The sequence below is a fragment of the Zea mays genome, chromosome 8 (assembly GCF_902167145.1).
Source record: "Zea mays cultivar B73 chromosome 8, Zm-B73-REFERENCE-NAM-5.0, whole genome shotgun sequence".
In the NCBI taxonomy this organism is placed as follows: Eukaryota; Viridiplantae; Streptophyta; class Magnoliopsida; order Poales; family Poaceae; genus Zea; species Zea mays.
The window spans coordinates 116,565,633-116,571,596 of NC_050103.1; positions in this window are offsets into that span (position 1 = coordinate 116,565,633).

Sequence of the window (5,964 nt, forward strand, 5' to 3'; positions counted from 1 at the left end):
ATCCCAACCAGAGTCGGGCTCGTCATCTTCCTCGGAGCCCGGGGGCCCGTATGTCGAGACAGTCGTCAGTCGGTCCCAGGTTGACCACATATGGTACCCTGGAAGGTTAGGATATGCCTTTATGAAAGCGTCCACCGAAGAGGGGTCGCTTGGTGGGTCGAAGCTAAATCTAAAAGGCACAGAGTGGAAAACGGACGGTACCTCTTGATCGACGAATGGTGATGAAGTCGCGTCGGGGACGGACTGCACCGTTATCTCAGGTACGAGGCTAACACCCAGCAAGTCCTTCGCGAGCGTGCTGGCGTCATCCGTCCGCTTGGGGTTGGCATGTTGCGGGGAAACGACGCTCGTCTTCGTCTCAGACGCGAGGTCAACGCCCGACGTGTCCCCCGCTGGGGCGCCGGCGTCGTTGACTCGCTCGAAGCCAACGAGGTGTCGCCTCTTGCTTGGCCATGGTTGCCCCGCCTCCTCCTCCTGCGGTGGGGAAGGTGACGGGACAGACCCGGATGTTGCTCTTCCGCCATGGGGGGAAGACGTCGTCGATTCCGCCGCCGCCGGGCGGGCTGGTGGCCACCGTTGTTGCTGTCGCGTGGCGGAGGAAGGAGTACCATGTCGTAGCTGTCGTCGAGGGACATGAACTCGAGACTCCCGAAACGGAGCAGCGTCCCAGGCTGGAGAGGTTGCTGGAGACTACCCATCTGGAGCTTGACGGGAAGTTGGTCGTCAACACGCAGCTGGCCCCTACCTGGCGCGCCAACTCTCGACGTTTCGACCCCGGGGGGTCCCTGGACCGACGAGTAAATTGTCGCTGCGTGCCCCAGCTTAGATGGGTCGGCGCGAGACGGAACACAAAGAGGGGAAAACTGTGGCTTCGTGTTGTCCTGCGCCCAGGGTGGATGCGCTTGCAGTAGGGGGTTACAAGCGTTCGCGAGGGAGAGTGAGAGAGCTTGTTCGTCAGCCCGTCCTCCCGCGCGGCCACCTCCTCGCACGAGGGCCCTGGACCTTCCTTTTTATAGATGTAAGGAGAGGGTCTAGGTGTACAATGGGGGGTGTAGCAATATGCTAACGTGTCTGGCAGAGAGGAGCCAGAGCCCTATGTACATGCCGACGTGGCTGTCAGAGAGGTGCTAGTGCCCTGTGCATGTGATGTTGTGGTCGTCGGAGGAGCGCTTGGGCCCTGTAGAAGCACAGCTGTCGGGGCTATCGGGACCTTGCTGACGTCTCCTTGCTTCTGTAGGGGGCTGAGAACTGCTGTCGTCATGGGAGGACGCGGGGTGCCATCATTACTTGTTTACCGGGGCGAGCCAGATGGGACGCCGGTCTTGTTCCCCGTAGCCTGACCTAGCTAGGGGTAGGGTAATGATGTACCCCCCTGTGGCGTGGTCGGTCCGAGCCCAAGGTCGGGTGAGGCAGTGACTTCTCCGAGGTCGAGGTTGAGGCCGAGCCCTGGGTCGGGCGAGGCGGAGACCGTCTTCCGAAGTCGATGTTGAGGCCGAGCCCTGTGGTCGGGCGAGGCGGAGACCGTCTTCCGAGGTCGAGGTTGGGGCCGAGCCTTGGGGTCGGGCGAGGCGAAGACCACCTTCCGAGGCCGAGGCGGGGGCCGAGCCCCGGGGTCGGGCGAGGCGGAGCTTCCTATGGCGCCTGAGGCTGGACTCGACTGCTGTCAGCCTCACCCTGGCGGGTGGCACAGCAATCGGAGCAGGGCAGGCAGCGTTGTTTTCCTGTCAGGTCAGTCAGTGGAGGGGCGAAGTGACTGCGGTCACTTCGGCCTTGCCGACTGAGGAACGTGCGTCAGGATAAGGTGTCAGGCGATCCTTGCATTGAATGCTCCTGCGATACGGTCGGTTGGCGAGATGATCTGGCCAAGGTTGCTTCACTGTGAAGCCTGTCCGAGCTGGGCCTTGGGCGAGTCGAGGGTGTGCCTGTTGCTTGAGGAGGCCCTCGGGCGAGGCGTGAATCCGCCTGGGTCTACTGTTCCTACCCGAGGCTGGGCTCGGGCGAGGCGAGATCGTGTCCCTTGAGTGGACGGAGCCTTGACCTGAATTGCGCCCATCAGGCTTCTGCAGCTTGTGCTGATGGTGATTACCATCCGAGTTTAGGAGTCTTGGGGGTACCCCTAATTATGGTCCCCGACAACATTCAACAACACCAACAATTTCTTTCCCCTTGTCCATGAGGCCAAAATTTGCTTGCGCAGGCCCAGGCACCAGAACCTGCGCAACAACCGACTTTAAGTATTAACAAATATCAAAAGTATTGTCATAGGAAGCCTACTCCTATCTTTACACATGCTCAAAGGCAGACAATTGTGAGGTAACCGTCGCTCTAGGTTCGTTACCACCGACCCTCGCATGCGACGATTGCTCTTTTGTTCCCGCCTGCACGCCATCATCTTGTGTAGCCACCGAGCTCTCCAGGTCGACGAGGTCCTCGATCTCCTTGTCCCTCATCGCCTATGAAGACAACATATCAAAGCATTAGAAATCAGACAAAAAGCATCATCCCCCAACAAAAGAGCAATCAATCACCTGCGCTAGCGCCTGGCCAGCCCTCTCTCGGACGACTCCACGGCCGTGGGGACCCCACATCTGATCGTATAGCGCCTCGATCGAGCACTTTAGCATGTCGTCTTCGACCTGGAATACTCCCTAGTCTAAGCCTTTGTTGCTTTGGTTAAAGGTTTTGAAGTGCCTACAACCCTCACGAGGCAAGGCATTCGCTGCCCCTTTGTAGGTAATGAGGGAGGCGTAAGACATGAGTCCCACCGTGATAGACGGGAGGGACTCCAACTCCTCTTGCAACCAGCCGAGGAAGCGGGTCCCCACCTCTCCCCCTGACTTGTCGAAGGGGCCGTCTCCGCGCCCAGATCGTGATAGACTTCAACAAAAAGTGTATGCGTCCTATCCATGCCAACCCGTGTGGCGGCATCCACCCTCTCATGGTAGGCACACATATTCTTCATTTCCAACTACAGCTCAGCAGCTCGCTTCTGGGCGGCTTCAGCCTCCGCCCGAGCAGCTTGGGCCTCTATCTTTGCTAGGTTGGTGGCGTCTTTCTCTTCTCTCAGCCTACGACCGAAACTCTCATTCTCTTTCTCAAGTGAACCAACCTTCTCCAAAAGGTTCTAACTCTTGTTATCGACCGTAGACTTGTCCCTGACAGCTTCAGTATGCAGCATCTGAAGGCGCTCTATCTTGTCCTCTAGTTGTTTCCTATCGGAACGTAGCTGTGAGGTCACAACGTTCACCAGCGCCCCGGACGCCACTTGATCGGTGAAAATAGCAGCCTGTCATTGTACATACCTCGATTAAAAAACTCACATAGCGCAGCTTCCGCGCGACAGTTGCCTCCACACCCTCAGCCGCAAATGCGCTGGCGACCTCTCCGCCTCCGTCAGCAGCAGCGTAGAATTGTGCCCATGGGTCAAGTGAAGGCGCCATTGCGGCCTTCGCCTGAGCTCTCTCTTCAACTGGCTTCGCCGACGTTACCACCATTTGCCCATACCTAGCCCCTGCAGCTGAAAAGCAGATCAATAGAAGAACCCATACCATCACAAAAACTTACAACAATAAACAAACTCACCGCCAGGCGAGAACCCCGTCTGAGCGCAGTGGCGGAGCTCTATAAAATTAACGTCCCGGGCCACTTTAAGGTTATTTTAAACAACCTCTAATATATTGTGCGGCTAAATATACCGCTAAAACAAAATATACCACAAACATAGACTAAGATAGTATTTACTTCAATTCAGCATCTAAAAATACAATAAACTTGGTAAAAAAATTAAAAATACCTAATTAGAGACGATTTGGTCCTTCCCCGCCTCTAATAACTTCATCAACATTAGCACATGAATTTGAACCTACACATTGCAAGTTAAATATTTGTATAAAATGAGATATACAATGTTGGGACCATGCTTCGTCGCCGAAGGTCCTGCAGAAAGAGACAAATATTGTGCGGCTAACTTCATGAAGCTTCGGAATTACAAACCGACTTAAAAGTAGAATGACCTTTTAGTCCATAAATGTTTGAGTCGCTGTTGTAATCCCTTATGAGGGGCATAATTGTAATTCCTCACAGGCTGTGTCCCGTGTCTATAAATAGTGAACAGTATTCCTTTACTGTTCACGCATTCCTGTAATAGCGATCGCACCATTCGAGAATCGATCTTTTGTCAAGACAAAGGTATAATTGTACCCGATGCTTAAATGTATTAAATCGATATAATGTGAAAGTAATGTTGTTCGTTTATAATTTATTCACCTTTGACGCTTCGTATTTTATATTATTTTATTCAATCTATTAGGATTCAAGTACGAAGATTTAACCTTCGTAATCATATTGTCTTTCACCTTCGTCCAAGGCTCATTAATCCTTAAGGGAATAATGCTTCATTGGACGAAGGGCATTAACATTTAACATTTTATGTTGCCTTGTTCTTAATTCATAGCATTTGAGAACAAGTCCCCAACATTGGCGCCCACCTCCGGTGAACTCACTTCCATTTTCATGAGACAATGGCTTTGTTCAAGAACCAAGCTGGAGCTGCTTCGGCTCCGAAGCTGATTCTCCCGATAACAGGCGGATCATGCTCAGAGCCGGCTAACAAGAAACAGAAGAAGGAGGCATAGAGAAGAGTACAGCATGTTGGAGTGCAGGGACCCTTCATCAAGTCAAGATGGTCCCACATTCCAATCACCTTCTCCCAAGAGGATCTTCAGCTCAAGGATTTTCCTCATAATGATGCTATGGTTATTTCTTGCGTTATCAAAGGGTTTCTGGTCCACAATGTCTTGGTTGATACAGGCAGTGCAGCTGATATTATATTTGCTAAGGCCTTCAGACAAATGCAAGAACCAGAAGATAAGATTCATGATGCTACACACCCTCTCTGTGGCTTCGGAGGAAGACAGATTGTAGCACTAGGCAAGATCACCATGCCAGTGACCTTCGGATTCATCAACAACACCAGAACTGAGCAAGTTGTGTTTGACATTGTTGACATGGAATACCCTTACAATGCAATTATTGGTCATGGTACCCTCAATGCTTTCGAAGCAATTCTTCATCCTGCTTACCTTTGCATGAAGATACCTTCGGATCAAGGACCCATTGCTATTCATGGAAGTCAGGAAGCTGCCAGAAGGGCCGAGGGAAACTGGACTGACTCAAAAGCAATCCATAATATAGATGGAGCTGAAGCTTGTGAACAGTACAAATTCAGAAGGGAGAAAGCAGCTTCGGCAGATCAGCCGAAGCCCATGCTCTTATGTGAGGACATAGCAGAACAGAAGGTGCTGTTGGGCTCCCAATTATCCGAAGAACTGGAGAAAACCTTGATAAGGTTTTTGTTCAACAACAAAGATGTTTTTGCATGGTCAGCCAATGATCTTTGCGGAGTTAACAGGGATGTTATTGAACACTCGCTCAATGTTGACCCGTCCTTCAGACCCAGAAAGCAGAGGCTTCGGAAAATGTCTGAAGACAAGGCCGAAGGAGCTCGGAATGAAGTCAAAAGACTCCTCAGTGCAGGAGTTATCAGAGAAGTAAAGTACCCAGAATGGCTAGCTAACACTGTTATGGTAAAAAAGGCCAATGGCAAATGGCGAATGTGTATCGATTTTACGGATCTCAACAAGGCCTGTCCGAAGGACGAATTCCCATTGCCAAGGATAGACTCCTTAGTTGATGCAGCAGCTTCGTCAGAGCTTATGAGTCTTCTAGATTGTTATTCAGGCTATCATCAAATTTGGATGAAGAAGGAGGATGAGCCGAAGACTAGTTTCATAACCCCTAGTGGAACATATTGTTACCTTCGGATGCCTGAGGGGCTCAAGAACGCTGGAGGAAGTTTCAGCAGAATGACTGTGAAGGTTCTTCAGTCTCAGATAGGCAGAAATGTGCTAACTTATGTTGATGATATCATTGTAAAAAGCACGAAACAAGAAAATCACATTGCTG